The sequence below is a fragment of the Quercus lobata genome, chromosome 2 (assembly GCF_001633185.2).
Source record: "Quercus lobata isolate SW786 chromosome 2, ValleyOak3.0 Primary Assembly, whole genome shotgun sequence".
Classification (NCBI taxonomy): Eukaryota; Viridiplantae; Streptophyta; class Magnoliopsida; order Fagales; family Fagaceae; genus Quercus; species Quercus lobata.
In genome coordinates, this window is record NC_044905.1 from 93,914,678 (window position 1) to 93,927,894 (window position 13,217).

The 13,217-nt window shown below is 35.4% G+C and overlaps 1 pseudogene; it reads left to right on the top strand.

Moving 5' to 3' along the window:
* Positions 1-408: 408 nt before the first annotated feature.
* LOC115973867 lies at positions 409-8,281 on the top strand (annotated as a pseudogene).
* Positions 8,282-13,217: the final 4,936 nt, after the last annotated feature.

Consider the following 13,217-nt stretch of genomic DNA (forward strand, 5'->3'; position numbering starts at 1 on the left):
CTAGCCGTTGGGGTGTTAATGCCTCTCTTTAGTAACGCCTCCAGCCCAATTATGGGGTTTTTATTAGGCTTCAACGGTCTGTTTTGCTAGTTTCGTAACTGCCCAAGTTACTTGCTGGCATCATTGAATGACTTTCCTTTCTCGTCAGTGATGGCTGTTCGTCGCCAGGGATGACCTCGTCACTAGATTAACTTCGTCAAGGTAATGTGTTCTCGTCACTCCCATCAAGAATCATGACAGAACTTTTTTTTCTCCACTACTTAGATTTCATATATTAGTCTTTGACTTCAGTTTACCAACTTAGATTTCATATAAATCCAAACTCTTTCAGCCAAGCACAATGCATGTTGATCAATTCTCAACAATTTTATATCCATTTTTCTAATGAATATTCTATGTCCAACTTCAATGTCTTACTCTTACTCGATCTTTACTCTTCTTTTCTTCTTATGTTTCTTTGTAAATCCTTCTCTTTCTAACCCAAGAATCACAAACACTACTACCATATGCAGCAACAGAACTGCCTCAATTCCTGAGCGCGAAAGGTTCATGGTAAACTTCTTGGCAACCATGGTTACAACTACCCGTCTAGTTGCCACACAAAGATATGCAGCAGTGGTGAATGGGACAGGTAATACCACAGTCTATACATTTGGTGAGTGCATGAAAGATCTCTTTCAAACAGACTGTAATCTCTGCTTTGCACGGTGCAAGACTTTGGTCCAAATGTGCAATCCATTTTCAAGAGGTAGACATGGTGGCAGGCTTTTCTTGGACGAGTGTTATGTTAGGTACGATGATTACTATTTCTTCAATGAGACTTTGGATATGCAAGACACAACGGTGTGTGAGCCACAAGATTTTGTGGGGAACCATACTGTTTTTGCCGCTAATGTAAAAGAGTTGGTGAGGAATTTGAGTGTGGAAGCACCTAAGAATGATAATTTCTTCGTGGGGTTTGTGAATAATGGAAATATTACAATTTATGGGTTGGTTCAATGTTGGGAATCAGTAAGTGGGAGTGCTTGGCCAAGGCTATCTCTGACATTGGTTCATGTAATCCAAAGTGTTAACGTGTATTAGGGTATGTGGGCTTTAGGTCCACCTTATTTACTTGTATAACATACTCACTTGTACTGCACTCGTATACCTCATATATAAAGGCACTCATGTATATTCTTTCACTATGAAATACAATACTATTACATTCAATATTTCTAACATGGTATCAGAGTCATTGCTCTAACTTTCTTATGTCTCGCGGTCTTGTCTTCGTTGGTATTTTCCGCTGCCTCGACTTCTTTGGTCAGTAAACATTTTTTTGTGCTCTCTCCTGACTGCTCCACCACCGTCAGAGGTACTCAAGGTTGAATCTCCGCCGCCAGAAGTTCGATCTTCGCCACCAAGACCACTGCCTCCGTTGGATTTTTCACATCGGAGCTCCGATTAGGACATAAGACATATCATCTTGTATATTTTCAATCATTCTACACAACGCCATAGGAAAAATCATCATCTGACCAACCACGCACCAGTCAAAGTTTCATTAAATTCATTCACGCGCCTCACACGCCATCAATGTTGCTCTGATCTTGTCACTGCCACTGCTGTCGGAATCGTCTTTCTTCGATCTACATAGTTCGAAAAGAATTGACCTTATCGGACGTCTCACGCGCTGCCTAAAATTCTCTGCAACATCAGCTATATGCCACATGCGCTACCCGCGTCGCCCTGTTGCCCACTAATGTCACTTGTTGACGTCATTTGCCACGTCAGCCCTAGTTGCTCGCCTGCTTACGTCACCTGTTGACGTCATCATCCAGTTAGTGCCATGTTAGCACCCAATAAGCGCTTACGTTAGCCTTTGTTGACCTTGACCGTTGACTTGACCATGCGTTGACTGTTGACTTTGACTTAGAGTTGACTTTTTGCAATCTAGGTGTTCCTTACCTAGTTTTTTGCATAGATTTCATTTTTGTGGTCCATTTTTACATATTTTACTTCTAAATGAAGAATAAAGACAGGTCTTCTTCTTATTGCAATAATCATCGCCGACAATCTAGCAAATGTTTTTGCAATTTTTGCAAACGTTTTAGCCACAATATTGAGACTTGATATCATCGCAACAAATCAGTCATTTCAATTTCTACTGCTATTGTTGCTAACACTGAGAGTGTCCAACCAATGGCTTCCATCTCTGCACAGTCTAAGTCTTCAGGATGCACTTTCACCATGTCCACAGATGACCTTAAAAACATCATTGCTAATGTCATTCGTATGATTGGTAATGCATCCTATTCCTTTTCTCTCTCAGTTTTATCTGGTATGTCTCCTTCCTCTTGGCTTATGGATTCGGCTTGTTGCAATCACATGACACCTCACTTGTCCTTATTTTCTAAATTTAAACCTGCACCACACCCTCTTAATATTTGCACAACAAATAGTTTCACAATGTCTAGTCATAATATAGGTTTTGTTTCGACCTCTAACCTCTCGGTTCCTGGGGTCTTTAATGTTCCTGACCTTTCTTACAATTTATTTTCTATGGGACAATTAGTTGAGTTGGGTTATTGCATTATCTTTAATTATTCTGGGTGTATTGTGCAGGATCCGAGGACGGGACAGGAGCTTGGGACCGGTCCTAGAGTTGAGCATATGTTTCCCGTGGACAACCTTCGTTTTCCACTTGTTGTTCCTGTTTCTGTTGCTGCTACTGCTGTAGTTTCTTCTATTTCATCCCTTGCACTTTGGCATGCCCAACTTGGTCATGCATCTTTCTCTAGGGTACAACACTTGGCTTCTAGAGGTTTGTTAGATTTAGTGTCCACAGAAGATTTTGATTATGTTTCATGTTAGTTAGGAAAACAGCCAGCTTTGCCTTTCAATACTAGTGAATCAATGTCCACTAATATCTTTGACCTAATTCATTCTGATGTCTGGGGGCCGTCCTCTGTCTCTAGTATTGGTGGATCTCGATATTTTGTTGTCTTTGTTGATGATTATTCTCGCTATAGCTGGATTTTTCATACGAAACATTGTTTTGAATTATTGCAAGTATATTCTAATTTTGCAAAAATGGTTGAAACTCAATTTTCCAAACGTATCAAAATTTTTTGATTTGATAATGCTCTTGAATACACTCAATATGCTTTCCAAGCTGTTTTGCATTCCTATGACACAATTCATCAACTAACTTGTCCAGGTACCTCTCAGCAAAATGGTAGAGTTGAACGAAAATTTCGTTATATTCTTGACACTGTTCGTGCTCTCCTTCTCTCTGCCAAAGTTCTTGACATTGTTCGTGCTCTCCTTCTCTCTACCAAAGTTCTTGCTCCTTTTTGGGGCGAAGTTGCTCTTCATGCTGTTTATGCTATTAATCCTATTCCAAGTCTTGTTATCCAAAATCAAACTCCATATGAGCATCTTTTTGGGTCACCTCCAGACTATCACCACCTTTGCTCCTTCAGTTCTACTTGTTTCATTCTTCTTCAGCCATATGAGCATAACAACTTGAGTCTCGGTCAAGGTTTTGTTGTTTTCTTAGCTATGGCGAAACTCAAAAGGGGTATCGGTGTTATGATCCCATCTCTCATCGTCTTTGTATCTCCCGCAATGTTTCCTTTTGGGCACATTGCTCATTTGTCGAGCTCTTTCACTTTCGTGTCTCCCTATCTTCCTCCTTTGTCTTAGGTCTTTTTCCAGATAAGGCACATATTCCTTCTGTAGTTGCTCCTGATCCTCCCGTAGTTGCTCTTGATTCTCCTGTAGACTTCTCTGTCCAACCACTAGATACCTTTGATCCCTTTCCTGGTTCACCTTCTAATGAATAGGTGGAAGATGAACAAGTTGAAAACGAGCTACCCAACCCTGAGCTTAGGTCCCCTACTCCTGCTTTGCCTGAAAATCTTGCATAAGACATTCCACATCGTCACTCAACTCGGGTAAGATCCATTCCTGCACATTTACTTGACTATCATTGTTACACTACCTTTGCTACATTGCATAAGCCTCACACCTATCGTGAGGTTTCCACTGACCATTTATGGCAGATTGCAATGAAAGAGGAACTTGATGCGTTATCTAAAAACCATACTTGGGATTTGGTGATTCTCCCCCCTGGGAAATCTGTGGTTGGTTGTAAGTGTATCTACAAGATTAAGACCCGCTTTGATGGGTCCATTGAGCGCTACAAAATTTGTCTTGTTGCAAAAGGTTTTACACTGGAGTATGGGATTGATTATGAAAAGACTTTTGTTTTGATTGCTTGTATCTCATATGTTCGGGCCCTCTTAGCTATTGTTGCCAGTAAATGGGACTTTTTTTAGATGGATGTCAAAAATGCATTCCTTAATGGGGATTTAAGTGAAGAAGTTTATATGCAACCTCCTCCTGATCTCTCTGTTGAATCAAATAAGGTTTGTCACCTTTGACGTACACTTTATGGCCTTAAATAAGTTCCACGAGTTTGGTTTGCCAAATTCAGCTCTACCATCTCTCGATTGGGTTATATGGCCAGTCATTATGATTCTGCCTTATTTCTTCGTCGCACCGACAAATGCACTATTTTACTTCTCCTGTATGTGTATTATATGATCATAACTGGTGATGACCTCAGTGGCATTTAAGAACTCAAAGATTTTCTCAGTCAGTAGTTTAAGATGAAAGATCTTGGACATCTCAGCTACTTCTTGGGTCTTGAAATCACTCATTCTACAAATGGACTTTATATTACTTAAGCCAAGTATGCCTTTGAACTCTTGTCTTGAGCTAGACTCATTGATAGCAAGACTGTTGACACTCCAGTTGAGCTTAATGTGCATCTAACTCTCTCAGAGGGGAAACCATTGTCTAATCCCTCTCTTTACAAACGCTTGGTTGGTAGCCTAGTTTATCTCACTATCACTCGTTCAGAAATTTCCTATGCTATTCACCAGGTGAGCCAGTATCTGTCTGCTCCACGATTGACTCACTATACTGCTGTTCTGCGCATTCTTCGATACCTAAAGTGTATTATCTTCCATGGTCTTTTCTACTCTGCTCAATCTCCTCTTATTCTATGTGCATTTTCTGATGCTGATTGGGCAAGAGATCCCACTAATTGCAGGTCCACCACTGGTTATTGCTTTCTTTTTTGTTCTTCTCTGATTTCTTGGCGAAACAAGAAACAAACTCATGTGGCCCGCTTTAGTACTGAAGTAGAATATTGTGCCCTTACTGATACCACACCTGAGCTCCTTTGGCTACGATGGCTTCTCAAAGACTTAGGTGTATCCACATCCTCTGCTACTCCTCTTTATTGTGACAACCAAAGTGCCATTCATATTACTCATAATGATGTCTTCCATGAACGAACTAAAAACATTGAGATCGATTGTCATTTTATCCGTTATCATCTTGTCCATGATGCTCTTAAGTTGATCTCAATCTCTTCTAAAGATCAACTTGTAGATATCTTCACCAAGTCACATCTTAAGGGATGCTTTCATACATTGGTTGACAACCTCAAGTTGGTCTCACATCCAACTTGAGTTTGAGGGGGACTGTTAATGTGTATTAGCGTATGTGGGCTTTAGGCCTATCTTGTTTACTTGTATAGCACACTTACGTGTATTGCACTCGTATGCCTCCTATATAAAGGCACTCATATATATTCTTTCACTATGAAATACAATACTATTGCATTCGGTATTTCTAACACAAAGGAAGAAGGGGGGGGGGGGGGGGAGGGGGTTCTTGAATGCTGGTTGTTACATGAGGTATTCCTCTCAAAAGTTTTATTATAATTTGAGTGATTAGGTGGGGGGACATTATCATGGTGAGTTTTGTTTCTTTTTTCTTACTTCAATTGATTCTATTCGGATTTGTAGTTTCTTTTTTTTAGCTTATCAAAGCTATTAGTCTGACCTTTTCTTATTAGGTTTGTCAATGATTTGTGTTGGAACTGTGTTTAAACTCTAGAGTTGAGAATTTGGTCTTCAATCTTCCTCAATTTACAAATTTTGAGGAACCCTCTATCTAGGATTCTCTATAAACATAAATCAAATTGGTAACTGCATAAGCCCTTTGTTATTAATATGATAGAAAACCCCTTCAAGCATAAGAAATATTACTAATGACTCCATAATCAATTTGTATAATTATCCCGTCAAAGAAATTAGAATTCTTTTTGCTTACTTATATACATTTAAAAAGTTCTTTAATTTCATTTCTCATTAATATTGTTTACAAAGTAATATGTTAATCTTTGTTAGAAAACCTCTCTGCTATTACTTTGGTTGCAACAACTTCAGCATTGGCTCTCGTGTTGATTATCACAATTGTTGTTTTTATTGCGAAGAAGAATATAATGAAGAAGGGGAAAGGTACAATATGTTTTATATTTAGATTTTGATGGACTATTTGTGATTCACTTTTAATCTTAAGTGGTTGTTCAGTTGATCAGCCTTATGAAATGGAGGTTACTGGTTTGAATTTCCTCTACCTTTGCAGCCAAATTCACTCATTCAAAAGGAAAAGGATTATGTCTGAATTATTGAGTTAATAAAGCCTATTTTTCTGGCATTTGTTTCAAGGAGAAAGCAATTAGGAGGTCTGTTGTCCAGCTTATACAAGTCTAAACTCAATTTTTCATATGAAAGTCTAGAAAAGGCGACAAATTACTTCCACAATTCCAATAAGCTCGGACAAGGAGGTTCTAGTTTAGTTTACAAAGTAACTTCAATTTTCATTTTCTATCGTTTTTGAAGGAACAATAATTTTGTACTTCAAATTAACTAGGTAGATTTCTTTGTGTTTTTCAGGGAATTTTACAAGATGGAAAGGTTGTTGCTATTAAGAGGCTTTTCTTCAAAAATCCACAATGGGTGGATGATTTCTTTAATGAAGTCAATTTGATCAGCGGCATCAATCATAAAAATCTAGTAAAGCAGTAAGGATACAGCATTACAAGTCCTAAAAGCCTTCTTCTTTATGAATATATGCCAAATCAAAGCCTCCATAATCACTTTTCTAGTTGTAATCTAATCTTAAACTCCTTAATCATGTAAGAATATTGCCTTTTCTTATTCAGTTCATTTACTTGCCCTCCTTTTGATTTGACTTTTGAGTCAGTTAAAGAGAATCTTCGGCTGCTAAGATTGGATGTAAGGTTTAAGATCATATTGGGAACAGCTGAGGGCTTGGCTTATCTTCATGAGGAATCAAATTTGAGAATTATCCATGGAGACATAAAATTAAGCAATCTGCTTGAACGAGATTTTGAGCCAAAGATTGCAGATTTTGGACTTGCTAGATTATTTCCAGGAGATAAGACTCACATAAGCACTGAGATTACTGGCACACTGTAAGTGCCTAGACCTATTTTCTTCCCATCTTGCACTTATTTAAAGTTTTGGCACTATGTAGGAATGTGTAAATTGGCATCACTATTACTAGGAGCATATGCCTTGTCATCTACTTTAAATCTTTGTTATGCATTGGTAAATACCATTCACCTTGGGAACAGGCACGCTGTAAGTGCCTAGACCTATTTTCTTCCCATCTTGCACTTATTTTCAGTTTTGGCACTATGTAGGAATGTGTAAATTGGCATCACTATTACTAGGAGCATATGCCTTGTCGTCTACTTTAAATCTTTGTTATGCATTGGTAAATACCATTCACCTTGGGAACAAAAAGGGTGTAGTACTCTTTCTTCTTTTCTGTCATAGATTGGCAATTTTCCTAACTGCTATACAATATTGAAGCTATTATCTCTAATTACATATCCATTTCTCAATCTACATCTTTAGAGGTTACCTAGCTCCAGAGTATATAGTACATGGCAAGTTAATTGAGAAGGCAGATGTTTATAGTTTTGGAATTATTGTCCTTGAAGTTGTATGTGCAAACAAGAATAATTCACTTTCTCAAAATTCTCATTCTATCCTACAAATGGTAAATCTTTTTACCTGGCATACCACCAATTCATGTTTCAGGAAATGATTTTCTTTTTTCAAGAGTCAAGACTGAAGTCATTAACAAAACTTTTGTATTTCTTTTTAAGGTTTGGAATCTTTATGGAACGGGTATGCTATGTGGAGCTGTTGATCCAATCTTAGAGGCTAACTTTGAAGAAGTGGAGGCTTCCCGATTACTTCAAGTAGGGCTGCTTTGTGCACAAGCATCGACATAGCTAAGGCCATCAATGTCAGTAGTTGTGAAAATGCTAACTGATAAACATTAAATTCCTCAACCAACACCTCCACCGTTTATTAATTCTAGCATCGGAGAAAGTGGCTAATTTGTTTGACACAACATGATAGAAGATGTTTGATAGAGCCTAGAAGAACATGTTACTTCAAAAACTATTGTGAAATTTTAAAGTACTCGCAAGTGTACGAATCGTACCGAAGTATAGTTTGACAAGAACGAGGTCAAACCCACAGGGACTTGAATGAACGTAGGAAAATTAATCAAATCTTAACCAAATTAATCCTAATCTAGTTTAATAAAAATTGGTTGTTTTGAAATTAAATAAACTAAGCAAATAATTAAACTAAGGAAAAGATATAAAGCAATAAAAAGATGTAAACAATCAAGGGAAAGGAATTAAGGTTTTGGAATTCGACTTGTTAATTCATATTAGCATATATTTATGATCATTAATTTTTCCCAACCACTACATGATAATCTAGAAATCAATCTTGCTATCATGGAAAATATTATCATTAAAACTTATATTTAAATATCTAAAAGATGTTCTTCTTCACTTCTTAAGTATAAGATCAAATCATTAATTGTATCCGTAGCCAAACAAATCACAAGATATATCCAATTCTAGAAATCAAATCATAAATTGTATCCATTGACAGACAAATCACAAGCGATATCCAATTTTATAATCAAGAATTGATAATCCAAGCATTCAATTAATTAAGACAAATCCTAAATCATGAGAAAAACATGATTGAACTCATGTCTAGAATCTCATCTTAGTCAATTGATATGAAGTAAGAACAATTTAAATCATTAAAGAACAACTATTGTGGGAAAAATCAAATCACATAAATATTACTGATAATCCTTAACAAGGTTTCATCCTCAACCCTAATTATAAATTTAGCTACTCATAGTAATTGAAAGAAAACACAAAAATAAAATACTAAACATTAAACTAGAAAAATAATTAAAACTCACTGTCATGGAAGAGGTAGCCACAACTCTCTATACATTCAGCCCTCAGCCCTAGCACTAGCCTCCCCGAATTTTGCCCTAAAGAGCCTTTAAATAGGTCAAGGAATCCTATTACAAGTTGAATTCCCGTTTGGAGAAAATCCCAGATTTTTAGGCTTCACTTAACCGACAATTTTGGCCCATTTAACTTTGAATTCGAACTTTTGGCAAACTACAAAAAAAGTTAACGTTCCAGCCTAATTTGAATCATCTCAATTGAACTTCTGAGCCGAAACTTATGCCAAAATTACTAACTGATGTGCAGGTTGGAATCCAAATCTGAATTGGACTTAGATTTGATGCAAATTTCCTTTAATTCCTTACTCTAGTTGGATTTAAATTTAATTCAGTTGGCCTTTTTTTTAACTTCATCATGACACTTGTAAAAGTAAAGTCCATTAGCTTTCTTTCTTGCACAAATCCACTTATTTAATTCCATTCTCCTACAAAAGACAAATTCACGCAATAAAATTTAATTAAGCACAAAATTGAATATTCAACATTATTCCAAAACCAAATATAAAATGCATGAATTATCTCAAAATAAGTATGATAATACTTTCTAACAATGATATAAATATGCAAAATTAAGCTATTATCAATGCACATAAAAAACAACCTTACTTTGTGCTCTTTCATAGGAACCCCATGTCACCAGGCGTTGCTATTGCCAACTCCAAACTAATGGCTTTTCCAAACTTCATTTTGTTGTGTTTCCTTCTTGAATTAGTGTAGAGAATGCTTAATATGGTTTAGGTGGCATTATCTCGGCCTTATATGGTCTAGGTGATTAGGTCCGCTGTTTCTGTTTGTAATAGTCCTTGGTGATCCTAGTGAATATCTTTTGACGCAAAGTGATTTAAATGCTAAAAATACTGTTTTATAATTAGATTGTTGAAAAAAAGAATCAGATTGTTGTCACCTTATATTTTAACAATGTCCATACATACAATGTCGATAAACCTAAGGAAAAATATTGTTTCACATTTGTTGTTTTACATTTCATACATACAATGTTCATAATTTTACATTTTTCTTTCCTGAGAATTCATTGAATTCGGTATGACTATACTCAAAATTGGGTCAACCAAAAAAAAAAAAAAAAAAGGAAATAGAAGCAATTTAGAAGTTTTCTCTCCACAATTAAGGCTAGGGTTGATATCATAGGATTTCTATTCATCGATTAGGTATAGTCGGATTGGGGGTAGATTTTACATTGAGCCCAACCTCTCGGTTTTTCATATGCACACTCTGCTAAACCACAGGCACAAAGAAGAGCCCATGAGCCAAATTAGTAGGAACTGGGGTGGTTTGGTTTGGTTGGGATAGAATGGATTGCTTTGGGTCTCTATATTTTGGGCTTTAATTTTTGGGCTCTACATTAAATTCGACAAATAAACTTTTGTTATCTAAAAAGCTAAGAATTGAGACTTGTTTGTTTCCAAAGAAAATTAATCCACAAGAAAGATTACCAGGAATTTGAGAACTTTGGCAATCTCTTGGAACAAACCCAGGGATACACCAAGAAAGTCCTTGCCGGGGTCACTGTGAATTGGAACTTCGAGCTTGGAGAGCCTCCAAACGCCTTCGAGTTTGTTGTCAACCTGAGTTAGGGTTAGGGTTTGCATGTGCTTTTGTTTCAACTTCTACTTCTCCGAGGGGCAGCGTTGCTTACCGATTCTCTTGGCGTAGAGGATTTGGGGTGCTTGGGAACAGGGGTAAGGGAGTCTTGGGAATGGATAGGGGAGTCCACAGTTAGGGTTTGGAGGATGGTGTAGAGTTTGGAGATGGAGAGGAACGAGGTTGGAGGGAAGAAGAGACATTGAACAATTGGAGTGAGCGAGATTGTGACTCTGTGAGTGAGAGCAGTTGTTTAAGATTGAATAAAATTTTTTTCTAAACTAGTTTGGAGAGAAATCTTTCAAATTTTTTATATATCTTTATATTGAGTGTAAATTTTGAAAATCTAACCATTAGATTGCACGTTCTTATTATTATCCTTAATGCTTACAAAATTTCAAGAAAATCAAAGATCAATTACTATGTCATCAAACAAATGTAAAATTTTCAAATTTTTGTGATCTACACTTGTGAATAAAATATAAGTTTATTGATCAAATAGTAAACATCATCCGATTTAAATGAAATTTGATTCACATGTTAAGAACATAAGGAACATGAAATTCAACAATTAGATTTTCAAAATTCACACTTGAAAATGAAATATATGAGAAGTTTGAAATATACGGTAGCTTTTACACATTCACCCAACAAGTGTCACAATATTTTCACAAAACATTTATTTTCAGTAGTAGTTGGTCACAGTTTCATATTTTATTATTTTATTTTGACTTATAAGAAATTGACACCTTAATAATTATGAAAATATTGTGAAATTTATTGTGTCAGTATAAAAATATATATGCGAGTTCTTATAAATATTTAAAAGAAAAAAAAAGTACAAACAGAAGACTAAGAAAAAAAAAACGCTGTAGCTACTGTTACTATGGTGTCACTTGAACAAACCAGAGTGACACTATAGCAATTGTTCAAAACTTAAAAAAAAAAAAGAAAAAAAAAAAAAAAAGAATAAGAAGATAAAGACTCAATAAACCAAAGTGGCACCGTAGAGGCATTGACACTTTTTATATAGTTAATAAATAGATGCCAAGGCAAAGGCAAAGGCAAATGCAAATGTCACCAAAAATACTGTTTATAACACTATTTATGAGCCTATTCGCTCATTTTATATATATATAAAAAAGAGCACAAATCGATGACTAAAAAAAAAAAAGAAGAAAAAAAAAAAAGATGAATAGTATATATTGAACAAACCAAAAGTACGGTAGCTTTTATACATTCACCCAACAAGTGTCACAATATTTTCACAAAACATTTATTTTTTGTAGTGGTTGGTCACAGTTTTATATTTTATTATTTTATTTTGACTTATAAGAAATTGACACCTTAATAATTGTGAAAATATTGTAAAATTTATTGTGTTAGTATAATAATATATATGCGAGTTCTTATAAATATTTAAAAGAAAAAAAAAGGTACAAACAGAAGACTAAAGAAAAAAAAAAACGATGTAGCTACTGTAGCTACAGTGTCACTTGAACAAACCAAAGTGACACTATAGCAACTATTCAAAACTTCAAAAAAAAAAAAGAAAAAAAAAAAAAAGAAAAGAAGATAAAGACTCAATAAACCAAAATGGCACTATAGAGGCATTGACACTTTTTATATAGTTAATAAATAGATGCCAAGGCAAATGCAAATGGCAAATGCAAATGTCACCATCATGCAAATGCAAATGGCAAATGTCACAAAAAATATGTTTATAACAAGTCTATTCACTCTTTTTATATATAGAAAAAAGAGCAGAAATCGATGACTAAAAAAAAAAAGATGAATAGTATATATTGAACAAACCAAAAGTACGATAGCTTTTACACATTCACCCAACAAGTGTCACAATATTTTTACAAAATATTTATTTTCAGTAGTGGTTGGTCACAGTTTCATATTTTATTATTTAATTTTGACTTATAAAAAATTGACACCTTAATAATTGTGAAAATATTATGAAATTTATTGTGTTAGTATAACAATGTATATGCGAGTTCTTATAAATATTTAAAAGAAAAAAATAAAGTACAAACAGAAGACTATGAAAAAATGATAAGATAAAGACTCAATAAACCAAAATGGCACTGTAGAGGTGTTGACCCTTTTTATAAAGTTAATAAATAGATGCCAAGGCAAAGACAAATGGCAAATGTCACCATTCGGCAAATGGAAAATGCAAATGTCACCATAATGCAAATGCAAATGTAAATTGCAAATGTTACCATCATGCAAATGCAAATGGCAAATGCAAATGTCACCATCATCTTTGGCAAAGGAAAATGCAAATGTCACCATTAAGAGCATCCGTAGCAGCTGATGCAAATATTATGTCATTTTACCACATCAAATACCTATTTTATTATTTTACCACA